This window comes from Vicugna pacos, chromosome 17 (assembly GCF_048564905.1).
Source record: "Vicugna pacos chromosome 17, VicPac4, whole genome shotgun sequence".
Classification (NCBI taxonomy): domain Eukaryota; kingdom Metazoa; phylum Chordata; class Mammalia; order Artiodactyla; family Camelidae; genus Vicugna; species Vicugna pacos.
This window is the reverse complement of record NC_133003.1, coordinates 46,398,576-46,418,093: the sequence shown is the minus strand read 5'-3', so window position 1 is coordinate 46,418,093 and position 19,518 is coordinate 46,398,576. Positions and strand designations below refer to the sequence as shown.

The window sequence follows — 19,518 nt, the reverse complement described above, 5'->3', positions numbered from 1 at the left end:
CTATGATACACCAGAAATGTATTAAGGCCTTGCTGTAAATTACTGGCATTTTCACTCTGTTTTAGTTTGACAACTTGACTGGAATAAATAGTTAAAATGGTCCATTGGTTTTCTGTAGATGGAGGTAATAATTTCACACAGACTGAAGGTAATGGTGATATTGAGAGAAATTATCTTTTTTTGTGACTGTTCTATTGGGATGGAAGGGTGGTGTTTAAGCCTTAATAGAACTCATGTAATTTCTCTCCACTGTCTGCCCGGATGATGACATCATAAACAGATGAACTATGAGCCAACCCAAGACTCGTTTTCCTGTAGAACACTTGAGATTGCTGCACTTCAAAAGCCCAGGATCAGGATAGCTTCTGTATAGAAGAACATTTTCCTGGTGATGAATGCCACATTGTTCAGAAAAATAGATTCAATTTGCCTCTAAAAAATGAACCCAAAACTTTTAGCAACCTATAAACCACCTTGGTCAAATATCTCATTTGGCTATCCCCAGAAAGGAGAAAAAACATGTCTCCTGTAGGTGATTTTATCATGGCCCATTGCCTTTAGTTTTCAAAACAAATGAAGATTTTTCCCTTTCTTTCAAAGAAGAACTTGAGTAGGGTCAGAATCGATTATGTAAGCACATGCTGTGTCACTCGGAATAAAATTGGTTCGCAGGGGTTTGCCAACACAACCACCCAAGGGGCATATAAATGGTGTGTAATTGACAATCTAGACAGTGGTTTTCAACTGGGGGGGGGGGTCCCTGGTTGCACCCCAGGGACCATTTACCAATATCTGAAGACATTTTAGTTGTCATTCTAGGGGTTTCCTACTGGCTGGCACCTAGTGGGTAGAAACCAGGGATGTTGCTAAACACCCTGCAGTGCACAAGAGAGCCCTCTGCAAGACAGACTTACCCCGCCCCAAATATCAGTAGTGCTGAGGTTAAGAAACCCTCATCTTTTATTTACCCTATGCCAGTGTTATTTTTTCCCCCTAGAGGATCAAATGTCACATTAACTAACTGAACATCAGGACAGTTGGCTGAGCCTTCAGCATCTTACCCTTACCTGAAGAGGTAAATGTCATGGATCCCACTCATAGGATCAACAAAGATAAGTTCTAATTTAGTAATTCTTAATATCGGTTTAATGACATACCACAGGAACCCACTGTAGGTCACGTTCAGTTTTGAATGAATGAGTAAGTGTTAAAAAGGTCCATTAAAAATTTTAATGATGTTTTAAATATCAAATAGGGAGGAGTCAAGGTTAATGATGGCTCTCCTAGTCACCTGCAGTATATTGTCTTGGTGGTGGAGGTGCTGTTTAGATAGGACACCTGTAACCACACGCGGCCCCCACCACTGTCAGGGGAATGCGAGTGCATCACGGTCACATGGGTTGAGAGCTGCCCATCTACAACATACAGGGAACATCTGTAATTTATTCCATTTTTACTCCAGTGCCAGTGCTGGATGTCCTTAGAAATTCCTTCCCTTAACAATTTACGTTGCCAAAACAATTAGGGCTCCCAACACCAAGGGGCTTTAGAGGTGTTTTTGATTATTAATCTTTCTTGGGGGTTTTCTGCTTATGCCAGATTGGATAAGGTGGTAAATGGGTTTGAGAAGAATAAATTCAGAACACAATGGCAGTACTGCTTTCTATTTCCTAGAAATGCTTCCCTGGTTAATTGTTAGAGAGCCCATGGTAAGCAAGTTATCAATTAATTGCTGGAAAATGCAGTGTGTATATTACTTTGGTATTTAATTGGCTACTTTTCTTTCTCATTAAATACTAATTTAATTGTTTAAAAAAACAAGGCTATTAGAATAGTAGTCCATTCTTTGGAAAAACTGCTTAATGAAATACAAATTTTAGTTACAATTTTTGAGTCAATTTTTCTACATTACACCTCAGATTTGGGTTTTCTTTTTAATTATGGAAGTTGAGTAGTCTGTTTTTAAGGAACTAATGTACCTAAAATCCTTAACTTTTCTGAGAACGGTAAATTCCTCACTCCTAGTGTGTGTATTTTTATTTAATATGTAATGTCATTTATTCCAATAAGGTGAACTTTTAAAATAGTTGTTTATTTTTAAGCTCTAATTTTAGAAGTGATCTGTTTGACAGACACTTTACTTCATAAGTAGGGACTGGTATATTTTTAGAGAATCCCGAAATTTAATATTCTTCATTAATTTTACCCATCATAATTAAGTTCTTTATTTTGAAGTATCCTTTGGTTGTTTCTCTAAGTCATAGTGCTTTAGAAGGGACTAGATTCTTTTCTGCAGCCATGTGCCTACTTTAAAAAAATTATTTTACTTAAAAACTTCCATTAAACTTAAAATATCCATATTCTTTTTTCCTAATACGACCCCTTATCATTGAATAGTACTTTCCCCATTACAGATTCTTAGTGTTAAAAAAAAAAATTCAACTGAGTAAACTGGATTACGTACTAAGGTTAATCAGGAAATTCCTCACTGGTTTAAGATTAACTTCTGAGAAAGCCAAAACTGTGATGGTCTCAGTTTCGTAATATGGGGCTTAGTGTAAGTGACTCCATTTTGGTCTTATTTTGTTGTGTTTAACAACCCTCCCCGCTCCTCTTCTGACCAGACTCTCAGATGCACTGAGAGATGTGGTAAACATTTAAGGCAGCAGCGCTACCCCCAGCTACTGCTCTGGGGCCCTCATAGTTTCTCGCTGAATCTCTGTGTGGCACCCATAGGTTACAATGTCAGGTTCATATTCTTTAAGTCATTCATTTCCCCTCAGTCTTTTTCTGATGTTCTAGTCTTAGGGAGATCATTTGGGTGCTTTTGAGAGAATACAGTGCACCAGGGAGACTACTGTGATTGTTATAAGCAGGATAATTCCCAATGCCTGGACTGTACTTTAAGTCATGCTCCCCAAGACCCAAACCATTCAATCAATTATGTCAAAGACAGACCCAATTGAAGTCAGTTTTTCAAGCCAACTGGCTTATTCAGTGATCTTAGGTTAGTTGAGTATCACCTTCCCCAGAAGTGTCATCCAACTGCAGTAAGTAGTGCTGGCCAAGGCACAAACACCCCCTTGCTCAGCTAACAGATAATTAAAGGTGATCTTATTAAGAACAACTTTGGCCAGAGAGTCTAGGGATTTTACTTTAGCAGCAGATTCTGCAGTATCTTCCAGAGTTAAGGAGAGATTTCTGATCACAGCCTCATTTGCACTTACTCCTAGCCAAGGGAAGAGGGAACTGCCAGAGGAAGCCAAGTTTGAATCCTAAATGTGTCCTGGTACCTCGCATTTGAGACCGTAGCTCATGACTGGAAAGATGACAGCCATGGAGGCCAGTAAAATTTAAAGGTCCGTAGACCACTCAGGGTGTTTGTGGAGAGCTTGGACACAAGGTTCTTTGGGTTTTGTGTTGTGAAGCAGAAAGAGGGAAATGGACCTCCAGAATTAGGGACATAAGAGAGGAGGCTGAGTTTGTTCTGAAGAAACTGAGGCACTGGAAGTAAGGAGAAGCTTGTGATGGTCCAAATTACCATCACCAGCATGGTGACAAGTCCAGCAGTCTCTGGAGACTGGATTACCACCCAGCCATGGCAATGGCCTGAGATACATGGATAATGGAATTATGTTTCCAGGCCAGAGCAAGGCAAAAGGTGCACAAAGTAATCATAAAAAGCTTCATGGCGTGAGAACTAGGAAAAGAATAGTTAGAGAAGAGGAGGAATGAAAAGAAATATTGTTGATCCAAAGGCTTGGGAGGAAGCAATCTACCTCAATGTCAGCTACTTCTCTTGGTTGTCAATTTGATTTCGAGGTCTCTAGACTGTGCGCAGAATCAGATGTCAGGCAGAGTCTCCATCAGTTGTTGTTAAATATGCAGCTAAGGTTTCGACACCCTGTAATTTGGCAGTGGGGTCAGTGGTCAAGAGTACTTGGTAGGGTCCTTTCCATGAATTTCACTTTTGCAAAAGCATCCGAGTAAAACAATAACTGTATATAAGTAACAAAAGACTTAAAAATGCCCATGATGAGAGTTCACGATAATGTGATTGTCAAGAAAATTTGGTTATTTCTGTAATATACATTTTTAAAAAACAACTAGAATTGTGACTGACAGCGTTGTATCAGGATATACCAGATTTCTAGGAATTTTACACAATTTCTAGATCTCTTATACTAATAACATGCATCCATACAGATACAACCTAAGAAGGTTTAGCATCATTTTATTTGATAATGTTTCCCATGTAATTTAACATATCAACTAAACCTAATTATCTTAATATTTTACCAGGTAACAGAAATCCTTCAAGATTTTTCAGGGGCCTTCTTAGGAATCTCAAAGTTAGTTTGAGGTCAAAAAGACTGCATTTGGAAATTTGTTTTTGGAACAATATTAAAAGGTTTTGAATATTTGATTAAATAGGATCACAGATCATTCTAAAGTAATACTTCATTATTTAATAAAAGTGACGAGAAAATGTTAAAGGCACATATAGAAGGTTACACAGTTGTGAATGAAACTTTACTTCTCTGAATATAGAAAAGATCCAGTTTCCTTAAGTAAATTATTTGGGGTAAGATTGAAAAAAAAAAAAAATCTGGGCTGTCTAGGTAGATTACTTAAAGAAAATTCTGCAATCTTTTTTAACAGAAAATCAGATTCTAATTTTGTACCAATGTGCTTTTGATATTAAAATTTGTTTTTTAAAAATTAAATAAACCCCTTCCTACCTTAGGCAGCTTAAGCATACATAAAATTCCTTTCCCCAGGTGCCTTTTACACAGACTTCTACATTTTTATATCCAGATGTTGTCCTACATTTTGTTTTGTTATTTTCTCAAGCTGGAGCATCCACTTACTTTACATTCCTTGCCTACTTTAAATACACAGTTGTTTCCTTTCTTATTATTTCTAAGTAATTTTAATTACATATATTGATTAGAACTTTTAACCCTTAGAATCATTAATCCCTAGTGAAAACTAAAAAGCAAAGGTAAACTGTTAAACTAGCATTCTAGGTCAGCAAATTTAAAGATTTCATAATTTCTAGAAGTATATTCTTTCTCATAGTAAACTTTTCTGTGTGACCAAAAAGTAAGTTTACTAGAAGACCCAAATAAATTTAGCTCCACTGAAATGAAGCCAAAACTAGATAAGCTTAGGTTCAGTAGTTAACATTTTAACACTTTATCTTTCTTGGAAATGATTTAGTATTCAATTAATATCCATCTTTTAATTTATCTCAGTGTAAAACTCTTAAGGTTTCAAGTTACCAAAAAGATTTTGGAAATAATTTTTAAGTAAATATACCATAAAGCATAATAATTGTTGAAAATTTATTTACAAACTTTTATCTTAAATTAAATAGATGTACTTGTTTTTAACAGTTACGTTTTGATTTTGATTGCTCTAGAAAATTTCATGAGCCATTAAACAGCTAACTATGATCTGAAGCTATCTTTCTTGCTGACAAATTCTGTAATGAGATAATATAAGCTTATTAAATCTAGGTAGAAAAAAGTGTTCAATATTTAATGCTAATAACTCTCCAAACGTACCTGCTTTTATTAAACCAACAAACTTACCTAGCTTTTGTTTGCTGAAGATTCTCCTAGGTCACATGAACTCGAAAAATAGTAGGATTCCTTTTTATTTCTGTAAGTATGCTTAATTTACATGGTCCTTGTTTGTCTTCTAGTCAGTTAAATAGAGCTCTTTACAAATTTTGGCAACCCTATCCAGAAGTACAAAAAAAAAGTCACACATCTTTAAGTCAGTTACACACATAGACAGACAGATAGAGATCTTACAGGTTTGGTGTAAAATTTGAGACACAGGACAGGTATGATAATGCCAAACTCACTAACTTTTAAAAGAACGGTTGGCTCTAAGTTGTGTTTCTGACCACTGGAATTGAGTTAAGGTTACCTGCTCAGTCAGCTTAAGTTTTTCATCAATACTTCTTTCACAGGCCTAGTTTTAAAACAGCCTTTTTTTTTTTTTTTCCATTCTGGTAAGAATTACTTTGGTTCTGAGAGAGAATACCAGGAAGAACACTGACATCTCAAAAGGCACAGAGAAAGCTTGCAAGTCTTACCGAGAATGATTTCTGTTCACTAAGTCCAGATCTGACGTATCTGCAAGCCTTTCAGAATGCACAGGGGAGGTATGGGGACTGGTAGGAAGGGTAGGTGGGATTTAGTGGCTTCTAAGCTGCATTTCTGTTCTTATCAAGGCTTAATTTATAAGGCTGTCTATAATTCCACAAAGACGCAGATTGCAACCTGAACGACATCACAGACCGACCCACCCATCCAACTGTAGTTTCTCCCATTTGCTTCTTTTTCTCTCAAGGATAAGATGGAAATCAAAGATTCCTATGTTCTAGATTTAGAACTGCTTGTGTTTGGAACGATCTTCTTTCCCTCTGGGTATGCAGATTCATTTTCATTTAAGGGAGAAGGCCTTAAAAAAAAAAGTTGCTGTCAGGCTCATAACCACATAGATACCTCAAAAAAAAAAAATCATTTCAAATGTCTTGTCAGGTTTCAGCTGGGACAAACAGTAAGTATTCCTGGCAGTCCTGAGCAACTCTGTGGATGCAAGACATGTCCCAAAAGAGGATGCAAAAGATACTACCCTCCCAAGATGCAGAGCCACTTCCAAAGATAGCCAAAAGAGAGAAAGACTTGGACCAATTCCTCTTAGAGGACTCTAGCCACAAACAAGAGTGCTACCCACCTTTCTGCCCAGCCGTATTTTGGGAGTCCCCAGTCTGACAGTTGACAAGCCCAGTTCTCAGGACAGAAAATGAGACAAATAAGATGGCAGGAGCTGTCCCTGGGAAAGAAAGGGTTAATAATTAATACGTATGGATTTGGAAAAGAGAGAACATGAAATTTTACCTTGATCTTACGACTGGGTGTTACAGAGATTCAGGAAAGCTGACTCTGGTAAGAATTCTCACCCTTCAGGGTCTTTTGCCAGTTTTTCCTGGATCTCATCTGCAGACCCCAGAGAAAGTAGGGCGCCAAGTATGGGGTGTAACCCAGGGACCTACCAGAATTCAGCAAGGTTTTCCGCTAATTTTCTTTTTACTTTTCTTTAGCTATTTAAGAGAGTAAGCACTAACAGTGTACCAGCGATTCCCTCACATCCCCACTGATGCTGAGAGGGAAAGTTTTGAAATTCTGAAAAGTTTTGGTATACTCAATTCCCCTTCACTCCAGGGAAGAATATAAAATTCAGGTCATCCATTGCATCCACTATAGCTGCTCTGTTCTCTTGGGAGAAATCCAACCTTAACTTAGGAAACTCTAAAAGTGAAAAACCAAAGAACTACCTCAAAAAGCTGTTGAACAAAGTTCCAGAAATAGAGAGTCCTTGGGATACAGGGTAGAGTAGTTCATCTTGGAAAGCCCTTCTGAAAATCTGTTAGATGACTATTATTTACTCTCATATTTTCTACTGCATGACAGGAAAGTGTAAAACGATTAAGATGAATAATAATGACAATGATGATGGGTCATTAACATTATGTTAAGTGTGGACAGAAGAATTGAAAACCCATAGGAGAAAGTGACCAGAAAGTTGCTAAAACTGGGAATGAAGTTGGGGACACTTAAAATAACGTTGTTTGTGATGCTGCAATACCAGTATTTTAACTGTCTAACCAAAGATTCTTAAAAAGTTAGAACACAATAAAATCCTAAAAAATAAATCCAGCAAGGAAAACAGTGCAGGGCCTACAAGAAAGAATATATAAACTTCTGTTGGATACATATAAAAAGACAAACTAATGGAGAGGATTACTAGACTACTCTGAAGTATAAACAAGTCAGTTCTTTATTTCAGTGCAATTCCCATCAATGTAACTTCAGAGTTACTCTAAATTTTATCTAGAAAAAGCAGCGGATGAGGATAATCAGTACAACTGCAGGAAAGGAAAATGAAGAGCGAGCCCTGTGGGGAACAAGTGGGTGTCAAACTCGTATTTTAAAGCTATGGTAACAAGAACCGTCGGCCTGATTCCAGCAGAGGAAGGCCCAGAGACCAGTGGGGAAAATAGAGGTTATTTCAAATACCAGTTTTACAGTGGAATTGATCAAATGAAGGATGGGAAAGAATGGCTTATTCAACATATGATGTTGAGACAGCCGGCGTTGTATGTGGAGGAGTTGTATCCGTCTGTATTACAGTACATAATGTTGAAGCACTGAAAATATGAAGAATGTTTAAATAAAAATAGAGGATAGTAGAAAGACAGAGGCGATACATAGGAACTAAAATGACAGCCTTAACTCCATAAAAATAGTAAAATTCCCATAATTGAAAATACAATAAACAAGAGCCAAACGATAAACTGAGAAAAGCAGATCTAGTACACTAGGAATTGACAACCTTATTTTATAAAGCACCTTTTCTTAAACTTTCTGGTCTCAGAATCCCTCTAGTAGTTTTAATAATTCTTGACAATGCCCCCCCAAAATTTTTCCTCATGTAGATTAAATAATTAAAAATAACAATAACATCATTAAGTATTAACAAATAATGTTTGTGTTAAAAATGTTTTCTTGCAAAGCAGAAAAAAGAATTGGATTGTTTCATATTTCACTAATTTTTGTAATTCACATCTGCTTCTGCACTCAATCTGTACTATCCCATTATTACGTGGCCCCCACAAATACAGATGAAAAAGATAAGGGAAAGGAAGCTCCAGAAATTATGGACTCAGCATCATTAAGGACTGGGACCAATGTCAGCAAAACACTTCACACTCATTATAGGGAGGAAGGGAGGAAAGATGAACTCTTAGCACCATTTTAAGCCACTGTTGCTCACGTGTCAGGTTACTGGTGCCAAATGCAAGCTTCACAGATCCGACTCTCCATACCTAAGTGGTTCCATCCTGGCCTCAACTTTCCCACACTCAAACCCATGTTTCAGCTGTTCTTCTGGTGACAGCAGTGGGGCTCAGATGAGGTAAAGGTAGGCAACCCGCCTACAGCTCTTTCTTCCTCTGTCTGTTTGCATCGAGTAACAGGAGGAGGAATCTGGGCTTTGTAACTAAAGAAGGAAGGAGTTGAGTTTAGGAATGAGAATTCTAGGGACAGAATGGAAGATGATTAGGAAAAGAACAGGGTACCTTGTTCCATGCAGGCCTCGGTTTGGGTTCTGTCGTTCAAGTTGATCTGTTTCATGATTCAAGGAGGGACAGAGTACAGCCAGAATCATGGGGTGGGAGGCAGGAGGGGTCTGCATTCTTCCGCCTCTGCCTAAGACTCAGAATGCACTGGTTCCCTGGAGTAGACCCTGTGTTACATACTTACCTAATCATGTCTCATCCTCCTCCTCCAGGACACACAGGAAGACTGCATTTATACAGCCTCCTTTGCAGTTAGGTTGGAGCCGGTGTGACTGGGTTTTGGGCAAAGGAATCTGGGAAGACATAATGTGGACACTTAAACACCTGGCCATAAAGCTTCCCTGTCCTTCTGTGGGAACCTCTGAGACCACTTGTTTCAGATGGCAACACCACGCTATGGAAAATTCCTGGATCGCTGAGTCACCACGTAGAGGAAACCTGCCAAGGAAAGCCACCAGGCTGTTATATAAATGACAAACATTTGTTGTATTAAGCTACTGAGACTTGGAGGTGTACTGTTACTCTTAGAGCAGGCAGACAGCTAGATCTGAGCAGAGAGCGTGCGCCAGAGGCCGAGTGGCAGGAAACCATACCTTGTGAACAACAGGGGTCCTTGGGGTGGCAAGTGTCTTGGAGGCAGGCAAAGGTGGGAAAAAGCAGGAATCTCCAGTGTCCAAAAACGCACCCTTTTGTTCACTATGATAACATTAGCCTTGCAGATTGGAAATAACCAGGATGCACTGATACCCTGACACTTCTGATCCAGACTAAATAAGGACAAAAATCTCTCCTTCCCTCAGGAATACGACCCCAACCCCTCCCCAGGAAATATTCCGCCCGTTCATTTTTACACCCTGTGTAACCAACTTGCCAAAGAAACTCAGGGCAGCTGCTCACCTGAGCCTGCCCGCTCTCCCCTTGAGAACGTAGTATCTATTGCTCAATGAATGCTCATTTTACTTTCTTGACCTCTGTGTCTCATCTCTAAATTCTTTCTATGATGAGACAAGAATCTAATCCTCAGCAACATTACTACAGCATAATGTAGCTATCATAACTGACACACAGCTCAGGAATGAAGGTTTCGAGGGCTGTAGACATGATCCTTGACTTTGATAGGAGAGGTCTGATTAGAAGCACTGAAGCCTGTCCTGTTACTTCTTGGGCAAAAGATCTGCTCTGTGGGAACTAAACCGAGAGAAGGAAAGCACAGGAGACGGAGCTAAGTGCTTGTACCCCTTTAGAGCCTCCCAGAAATATCTGTGGTGGAGCGGGGGGGCTAAGAGGGGTTCATTGCCAACCAGCATATGAGTGGAAACCATTATTTTGTATACACAGGAAATGTAATCTTTTTTGGGTGTCACAGGCCAGTATACTGGGATTATACTCGCGTCATGCAAAAAAACAAAAACAAAAGCCGATGTTAGTTCCCAGGTCCAGAAACGAGACTCACTCATCCGCTTTCAAAGCTCTGCCTCAGTGGGTCTCAAGGGCCTTGTGATCTCGGCAGAACTATCCAGCTCCCAACGAATAAAAAAGCTTTCATTTCTGGCAAATTGAAGAGAGTCTGTCCTAGAGCAGGACTCGCTCCGCCAAATGGGAAACCACTTCCAACCTATGCATTGGGAAAGGACTCTAACGTTTGTTTTGCAAGTCAAGACTGTATTATTCATGTGGTAACCAGCTGACAGACCCCTGGGGCCTGTCCTGATAAACAGAAAAAAAAAAAATACTCCAAGAAGGAATGATGATGTATGGAAACTGCATCACCATGTCTGAAAAAGGCCATGCTCCCCAACTAGTCACCAAAGAGCAATTATTCAGACACCCCTCTAAGCTGAGTGACGCTACCAATCATTTAATTTAGGTGTAAGGAAAGCTTTCAGTTTTAATTACAGCCACCAGATTATTTCCTAACTTTAAAAACAAGGTACTAGTAGCAACACTACTGCATATTCCAACCAAACTTATTTGTGTGATTTATCAGAAGTAAGAAGCACGACCTTTTCATCTTCCTCCAGTTGAACTGCTAAAAGCCTTAGAACAAATCCAATGGCCCACAGTTGGTTCCAGTCCATTAGTCTGCCTACCTTCAAGATAAAGCACGCTAAATTTTTTATGGTGTAGTGCTAAGGCAAATAACCCCACCACAGAGGACCCACACCACTGAATTATTCATAGACTTCTGATTTCAAAGTCTATTATAACTCAGGGTGCCTCTGGGACTGAGGTGGTTCATTTACAACTTTGATAGGCCTTCTGCACCTCAGCTGTGGGGAAAATGTGTACTTAAATACAGCTAATCGGTATTAATGCCAAACCAAGTTTATAGTTCCTATAAAAGAAAAGGAGGTATCTTGGTAAAGTCAACAGAAATATAATGATGAACTATTTTATAAGACAGTATTTTAGGAGCTCAGTTTTATCGTGCGTACAAGGTGGGTATGGAGCAGGTGAGGGAGAGAATATAAGAAATGTCATTTATGTGATGTTGAAAATAGCATTTCCTAAATCCTCACTTTCAGAAATGACCTAGAATCAGCGAGGCTCTAGGTGGAAGTCGCCTGTGATGCAAGCCAGCTTTACAAGAGGCAGCTACCTTTAATCTAAATGTGTAAGACACATTCTTCCTTGTTGGAAGTGAGGAAATAAAATTTATATTTTAAATCAGGACAAGGAAATTTAAACAGAAAGTTCTTTGTGTCCCCTTGGGCCCCCTCCATCCGTCCCTGGTGGGCGGTGTGCATCTGCAGCGCCCACTAACCAGACCTCCTTACAGACGGGACTGCCCACTAGACCACAGAGATGTTTTTCTCTCCCGTTTCTTCTGATGAAAGCATGGCAGCACAGCATTCTTTCCCAGCCCTGGAGTAGGGCATGGTGACTTGCTGCTCACTTCGTACCTGCCTACCTGGACGATGCGTCCTTAGTGGACTTCGTCAGTGTAAAACATCAGAATGTCATTTTGATGTACAATCCTTTGCTTGAAAACGTAGATGACTGTGCCTCTGACTTCTAACAGGCGGAACAGTTCTCAGAATTTTCTGAGTCTGTCTCCCCAGTCATAATCCTCAGTTTGATTCTAATAAAATTCCCTTTTCCTTCTTAACTTGATTGTTAATTGAACTTTTTCCTACAGAGCTGAATTTGCAGTAAGTGTCTCTATTTTTTAGTGACCATAGGTAAGTAATTCACATTTTAAATTGATGTATGTTGCTTAAAAATTTCCCATCAGCAGCTATTTTGGGTGAGCTGCTGGGTCCTCAGCGCTGATGCAATCAAGGAGCACTTGTTTACGGCCAGAGCATTGCTGAATTCTGATTAATGAACCACTTAAGATCTGATTGTTCCCAACATCAAGTATGTGTTGACAACAGTACAGACGACGCTGAACTACTCTCCTGCTATGAAGGAACACTGACCATGTTCAGTAAGTTACATGATATATACTCATTGTCCTGTTCTAAATAGTGGATTCTACATATGAAATGCTCAAAACACAGTATCAGTCTTTAGAACAGAAAAAAATACGTGTACATGTATGCTGTAGACTTTACGCAGAGTGCACAGGTGTGAATTTCACATTCACATGAAACGGTCTTTTCGTTGTTCAGGCATACGACCAGGCGGGCATCCACTTGTGATCTAATCTGAGGTCTGGGCCTGACAGGTGACCTCACCCCAGTTTACCATATAGCAGAAACACCTCTCTTAATATTCTCCTGTGTATAAGTATGAGAGAGCAGAAAGGAAATTATATAGCTATTGGAACCTGGATTCTATTCCGAGAAGACAAGGATGCTTATCATAAAGAAAACCGTTGGTCCCTAAGAATTAACATTATTTGTAAATTACCGTATCATTGATATCGTAACACAGACAGTAATGAGTTAACTTGCATTGAGTGCTTTTACTTACTGTGTCCCAGGCACTATCTATTTCATTCAGTCCTCCTAGCTTTCTGTGATGCAGCTGCAACCATTATCTCCCATCTTGCCAACAAGGAAACCAAACTTCAACATAAAGGAATTTGTCTAAGGTCACATGACCTAAAAGACTTGAGCCAGCTTCGAATCCAGGAAGTCTGGCTCCAGAAGTCTTGTTTTGACCCCCATGGTAAACTTGTACATGGCCCCCCAGGAATCTGCACCCCTGGCAGTCATACCCTTCTGTGTTCCCCTTCTAAAGTTGGGCCTGTCTACTGACAAAGATGCTTTCCTTCACTGGTCCCTAACAGGGCTCCCCTGAGCCCCTCTTGACGAGGCCTCCACCTTGACCTACAAAGGCTGGAATGGAACACGGACACAGTTTCTAACAGGTCAAGGCCACATCCTTAGGATGACTCTCGTCCTCCTTAACGTTCCTGCCTGAGAAAACTCAAGGCTGACAAACAAACTGACCATTTGTTCCCACCAACACCTGAAGAGAGGGTCTCTCTATCCCAGCCTCTACGGGAGGGTAGGAGCTTAACTTCCATCAGCCTTAGTCAGCAAACCAACTCTGGCTTTCTGCTTTATAAAATTTTTCACTTCCCTGACTTGATGGAGACCCTCTCATACCCTTCGCATTCCTCTACTCTCCCTTTTAAACACACCATCACCTCTGTATGAATGGAAGGTGAATTCAGTTCGCATTGGACTATTTTCCCCTCCAGTGGATATTGCTGATTCAAATCCATTCTTACCACTTTAATTAGTGCCGCGCTTTGACAATAAGCTGTTGGATTCTGCAGAAGAGATGCAGAGTAACACCCAAGGCTGAATCATAAAGAGCTTGCAGCTCAGAACCCTTATCTCAGAACACTCACCCTGGGCGATCTGAACCCCCACGTCCAACTATCGTGAAGCCACGGTGCTGAGGGACCCCACCTGGAGAGACCACGGGGAGAAGGCCTGAAACAACACAGGGAGAGAGATGCTTCTAGCAACTCAAGTCATCCCACCTGGACAGAAGAAAGTCATTCTCTCTTGAGCTCTGTCCAAACTGCACACCTGTCAGTAAACTAATGGACTGTTGTTTGCAGTGGCCACGAAGTTCTGAAGGGATGCGTTACACGACAGCAGAAAAGGGCAACAGCCGCTGAAGAGCACAGGCTCTCTTCACTCTCCCGGGATGCCTCCCCTTCCTCCGAGGCCTCCACGCGGAAGGTCTTCAGCCCCCCCCCCCCCCCTCACACACCCGGGCTGAGCGGAGCGGAAACGTGACTGAGCACCAAGCCCAACTCCAGTCCTAAAGGAGGGAAAACCAACACAAGAGCAAAAGCCCTACTATTTCAAATGAAATGTTAGTGCATTTATGAAAGTCTTTTCTGTCCTACTTCCTATAGAATGTATGCTCCCACTATGTTGGTTAATTCCTATTTACTGATGAGAATTTTAAAAAAAATTGAGGTTTTCAGTAAAGAGATACCAGTTTCTGTTACAAGTTCAAAAGTATAGCAGTCTATAATGGTTTGATATTTACATGTAAATGTATTCAAATGTCTTAAAAATCAGCTAGCTTTACCGTCAGTAATCTACACAGGGGATGTGGTTCAATCTATAAAAGACTTTCTTCCTCTGGTTAATAAGGTTTCTAATATTGTAAACTTGAATTTTTTTGAGAAACAGAACAGAAGTCACATTAATGCCACAAACATCATGGACTGTGAGTTGCAAATTGATTCCAACTGAAATTTAATTCTCATCAGGGCTTCTGAGAGTCATTCCCCCAGAGGGAGAAGGAGGCTGTGTTCAGATAAACTGTGACTCCTGAACTTTTGTCACACGGCCCTTCGGGTCATCAGTCCCCTGGGTATTTACTAACGTGCGCCCCCTGCACCCGAAACTCGCTGCTGCCTCTGGCCACAGCTTTGGTGTATTACCTTGCGTTGTGCTTGACAGGGAGCTTGGTTGTTCAGCCGCAAGATCTTACTCCTTGTGACTCTCATCACCTCCCATTCTCCTGAAATGCAGAATGTGCTGGTGAGCCTCCAGGCTCTGCCTCGATTTGCCTCCTGCGTGAAGCTAGTTCATCCCCTGACCCCGCATTTGGGGCCACCATGCAGCCTACCTTAAGGGCAAGTCTGGGACAAGGAGGACGTGGAAGGGCTGCTCGTTGCGCAGGTCAGCGTTTACAAAGCCTCTCAGCGATTTGCAGTCTTTAAAGACCCACGTGTAACCTTCGAGGGTTTTAATTCCAACAAACACAAAAGGTGACACCATTTTCCTCAACAGACAATTTAACTGCTGGAAGGGAAAAAAAAAGGGAAAGAAATCATTCTTTATCCCTGAAACTTAAACTGAGACTAACAAAACATTCACATCCATAATTGGCAGAGCTCAAAAGGCCTCAATTTTTCAGAAAGATTTCAAATATTGGCTTACATGGACCTCATAGTTACTAAAAGATTCTCAGCAGTCACAAAAACGTATGCCGAGTTTCAAAAAATACAGCCACATACACATAGATTAGTGTATGCTGACATTTTAATTATAAAAATGACAGGTTTTTAGCAATTCATCCACAAAGCACATAAGCACTAAGTAATAAATAACCTCCCTGCTAATAAATACGGACAGAATCACTATATGGATTTTCTATCTATGTATAGATCACACATTTTAATAAAACTTCATTACATTTTTCAGGAACTGAGAAAGTGCTGGCATTGCTGCCCACAGCTCTGAACTTTTACGAGATCCAAGCATACAGCCACGCACAGGTGCAGCCTAAGGCAGGCCAGCCCGCCTTGTAAAACTTGGTGACAGAAAGAGTGTGCCAACAACATCCTTGCAAAAGGTGAGGCTCTACTTCTTCAGGAATACACCAATTCTGATAAGGTGGCTTCAGTTCACAGGATGAGTTCTTCCCTGGGCAGAAGTCCTCCTCTTCTTCCAGCTGCCAAGTGGAAGTCAAAGAGCTAGGGTTGAAGATAGTATAATGTAGCCTATTATCCAGAATCCCTGTAGTAAATGTTTCTAGACCTGGAGGAGGCCAGTCCCGTCTCCCTCAGAGACACCAATGGGTTCCTCGTCTTACGTGGCAGAGTTTCTCCAGTACTTGTCATTCCGTCCCTCAACCCCCAGGCCCAAGGACTGACTAGAAAACAGAGCAAGTGAAGGCCAGACCAGGATCTTGGTTTCTCAGTTAGCTCAGTGACCAAAATCAAAGCAAATGCTTGAAAATTTATATTCCTGGTTATCGAGGGCCCACGCATGAATATATTCATGCTTCTGAACAAGTGTAACCCTTCTCATACACAAAGAATGTCATTCATAAAGAGCTAACTTTCGTTCCGTGTTTCTCCAAAGGGGAAGGGAGAAACCAAGAGTTAAGATGGCCTGTGACCCCAACCTCCTTAAATAAAAATACAGCTCCTTTGTGGTAGGGAATTTCATGACAGCTAAGTCAGCACATTATTATTGATATCTTCTAGGTAGGAGAAAAGACAGAAGACCTACTACTTGTCTCCAAAAATCCAAGATTTTTCTTGCAACATCACCTTCTGTCCCACACCAAACTCACAAAGGGAATTGAAGCTTCTCAACTTAGCTACAGGACCTTCGGCTTTTTTCAACATTATCACATTCACTCCTATATTCAACAAATATCTCCCAAACGCTTTCTTTGCATGAGACAGTGAATTAAGATGCAAAGAAATATGTGACAATTATCTCACCTTTTAAAAACAGACTTTATAAGATGGCTACAACTACCTGCCATATTAAGACAGACAAAACAAAGGCAGCAGTGCAGACAAGGTACATGCACGTTTCTCCCCAAAAAACATTCTTGAACTTTGCTTTAAATTCAAAGGCTTCTATCACATTGAAACATGCAGTAACCAAGCAAAAACTTAACGATCTGCATATAGTCACATAAAACCTCTGAACTTAAGAATCCTGCAGAGTACTGATTAAGTTCTTTTTCTAGAAGGGTTGAAGATCCCCCAGCCACGAACATTTCTAATCACAGGCTCCTAGTGACTTCGGTGAATTAGTACACGCCATTAGGCTTGATACAGGAAAGCCAGGGTCTAGAACAGCAGTTTAGGCTGCCAGATAAATACCCAGTTACTGCATGATTCAGCCAAGGCTCAAATGTGTATTTATACATTTCACATGCAGTGAGTGGTCTGTTGACCTAGATAAGGTTCTCGAGTGTGCACCATTTAATGCTTCATCTACACATTCCCAATTCCATCTCACAAAACCATCTGACCTTCCCCGTGTATCTACAGGTACTTACTGTTAACTGCTTTCATTAGGTCTCCACCCTGTAGCCAGAGCAACCTTTTCAAAAAACCAGTCTTACTGCTGTGGAAACCATCTTTTCCTCCAGAAGCTTACTGTGGAACTACCATGTGGTCCAGCAATCCTACTTCCAGGTATATGCCCTAAAAAATCAAATGCAGTGACTCAAACAGATCCTCATACACTGAAGTTCACTGCAGCATTATTCCCAACAGGCAAAAGGTGGAAACAATCCAAGTATCTATCATCGCATGAATGGAAAAACAAAATGTGATTTATCTATACAACCAAATATTCTGCCATAAAAAGTAATGAGATTCTTGTCACAGGCGGTATGAACACTGAAAACTCTGTGCTAAGTGAGACATAATAGATACCAAAGCACAGGTGCTATATGGTTTCACTTATGTGAAATATCTAGAATAGGCAAGTTTAAAAAGACAGAAGATTAGAGAGCTCAGTGGTCTCTCATCGCTCGCCCTGGGGAAGCCACGTCGTGAGCAGCCCCATGGAGAGGCTCACGTGGGGAGGAACTGAAGCCGCTGCTCACAGCCACGTGCGCGAGCTTGGAAGTGCATCGTCCTGTCTTTGTCAAATCTTCTGAGACTGCAGCCCCAGCCGGCAGCTTGCCTACAGCCTCATGAGAGGCTCTGAGCCAGAACCACCCAGCTCAGTTCCCTGCTACTCCCCGTTCCCTGAGCCTTCGCAACTGAATGAGATAATACACATTTGTTGTTTTAAACTGGTAGGTTTGGAGATGATTTTATGTAGAAATAGGTATTACATGATTACTTGATTCGTATTCCCCTGTCAAGTTCAAAGAGGTCAAAAACTGTTCCTTACTGTGCTCACCAAATGTATAACCACTGTCTATCACTTTGATCCTTAGTAGACAATCAATAGACTGTTTACTGAATAATGAGTAAGCCCCAGTGACGTCACGTATCTACCAGCAGGGAGATAGAAGGTTTACCTGCCTTACATGGCCACGGATGGCTTGAGTCGTTCAGCAGCAGGATGTGTTGACATATCTTTGAATGTAAGCTGCCCTTCCCCTGCAAGCACTCCAGGGAAGAAAAATCAGTACTCTTATTTTCAGTTAATAGACATAACTATAATAATAACTATAATAATAACTATAATAGACATAAACTAGACAACATGAAAAAAGTAAATGTAGATGTTGAAATGGACAGCGTGAAAGAGGCACCATTGCAGACAATGCAGAGCCATTCCTGTACAGAAACTGAACCCCCTGCCAGTCGTCAGAGGACTGAAAACAATGAAAAGGACAAGATAAAAGTGAGGCAGAAACTTACTTGAGAGAAACACACTTTCTGTCCATCATCGTGACCGACAGGTTTCTCAAGAAAATAGCTCAAATTCACCTGACACGTTTTTACTCCCTTAATGCAAAGACTAACTTTTTAAATGATTTTCCAGATCAAGGAATGATAGCTAAATAGAAAAGAAGAATAAATTAAATGAAATAAGACCTAGAAAGCAACTGCTTTAGTGTGAATCCTGACATGGAGCCATCAGGAAAAAAAGCCAGGGTTAGACACCAGAATTTGCGACCATCTATTCTCCTTGAAGAATGGTTCACCAGTTCAACAGCACAAGCCAAAAGCATTTATACCAGCTTTTATCCGAGCAAGCAATGGATCTCTCCTGGCCTCCTCCATCAGACCAGCTAATTCCCTGAACACATCCTGGATCAATGCAATGTAAAAGCGAACAATACCTAGATAAAGGAAAGAGAAACGGGGACATAAAACTTGAGATTCGAAACAGCCAAGCAAAATCCCTGAGAGATTATGAAAGTAGGATTGGAACAGCAAACCTGAAGGTACCAAAGGATTGTCAAATGGCAGAATTACTGGAACTCATGGTTAATATGTACTCTGTTTACACACTGATTTTCATGGTGTCTTTTTTCATAGGTACATAGTATATGCATAGTGCTTGCTCAGATTTTCACAGACAAACATCTTTATGGTGGGGAGGCCCAAAGACGGGTAGCCGTATACACACAGACCTCTCTACCCCAAACTGCTACATCCCCAATGCGTGTCAGTCGGACAGACCAAGTTGGGGCAAGAGTTGAAGCACAGGTCAGAGAGGGAA

At 40.7% G+C, this 19,518-nt stretch overlaps 2 long non-coding RNA genes across 6 annotated transcripts; one reads left to right on the top strand and one right to left on the bottom strand.

The window, feature by feature from the left end:
* The first annotated feature begins 288 nt into the window (after window positions 1–288).
* LOC140686810 (uncharacterized) lies at window positions 289–11,869 on the top strand. 2 transcript variants are annotated; one of them, XR_012060762.1, is made up of 3 exons: window positions 289–630; window positions 5,618–5,669; window positions 11,683–11,869. It is a non-coding gene; the product is annotated as an uncharacterized lncRNA (long non-coding RNA). The 2 variants fall into 2 exon arrangements; XR_012060761.1 differs by lacking the exon at window positions 11,683–11,869 and adding an exon at window positions 9,370–9,436.
* LOC140686809 (uncharacterized) lies at window positions 2,008–17,519 on the bottom strand. 4 transcript variants are annotated; one of them, XR_012060759.1, is made up of 9 exons: window positions 17,387–17,519; window positions 15,209–15,384; window positions 15,021–15,100; window positions 13,965–14,049; window positions 9,158–9,595; window positions 8,854–9,078; window positions 6,754–6,852; window positions 5,598–5,746; window positions 2,008–3,904 (listed from the first exon to the last, which is right to left on the bottom strand). It is a non-coding gene; the product is annotated as an uncharacterized lncRNA (long non-coding RNA). The 4 variants fall into 4 exon arrangements; XR_012060760.1 differs by having other exon boundaries at window positions 8,854–9,203; window positions 9,342–9,595; XR_012060757.1 differs by having other exon boundaries at window positions 8,854–9,595.
* Between the last annotated feature and the right edge of the window lie 1,999 nt (window positions 17,520–19,518).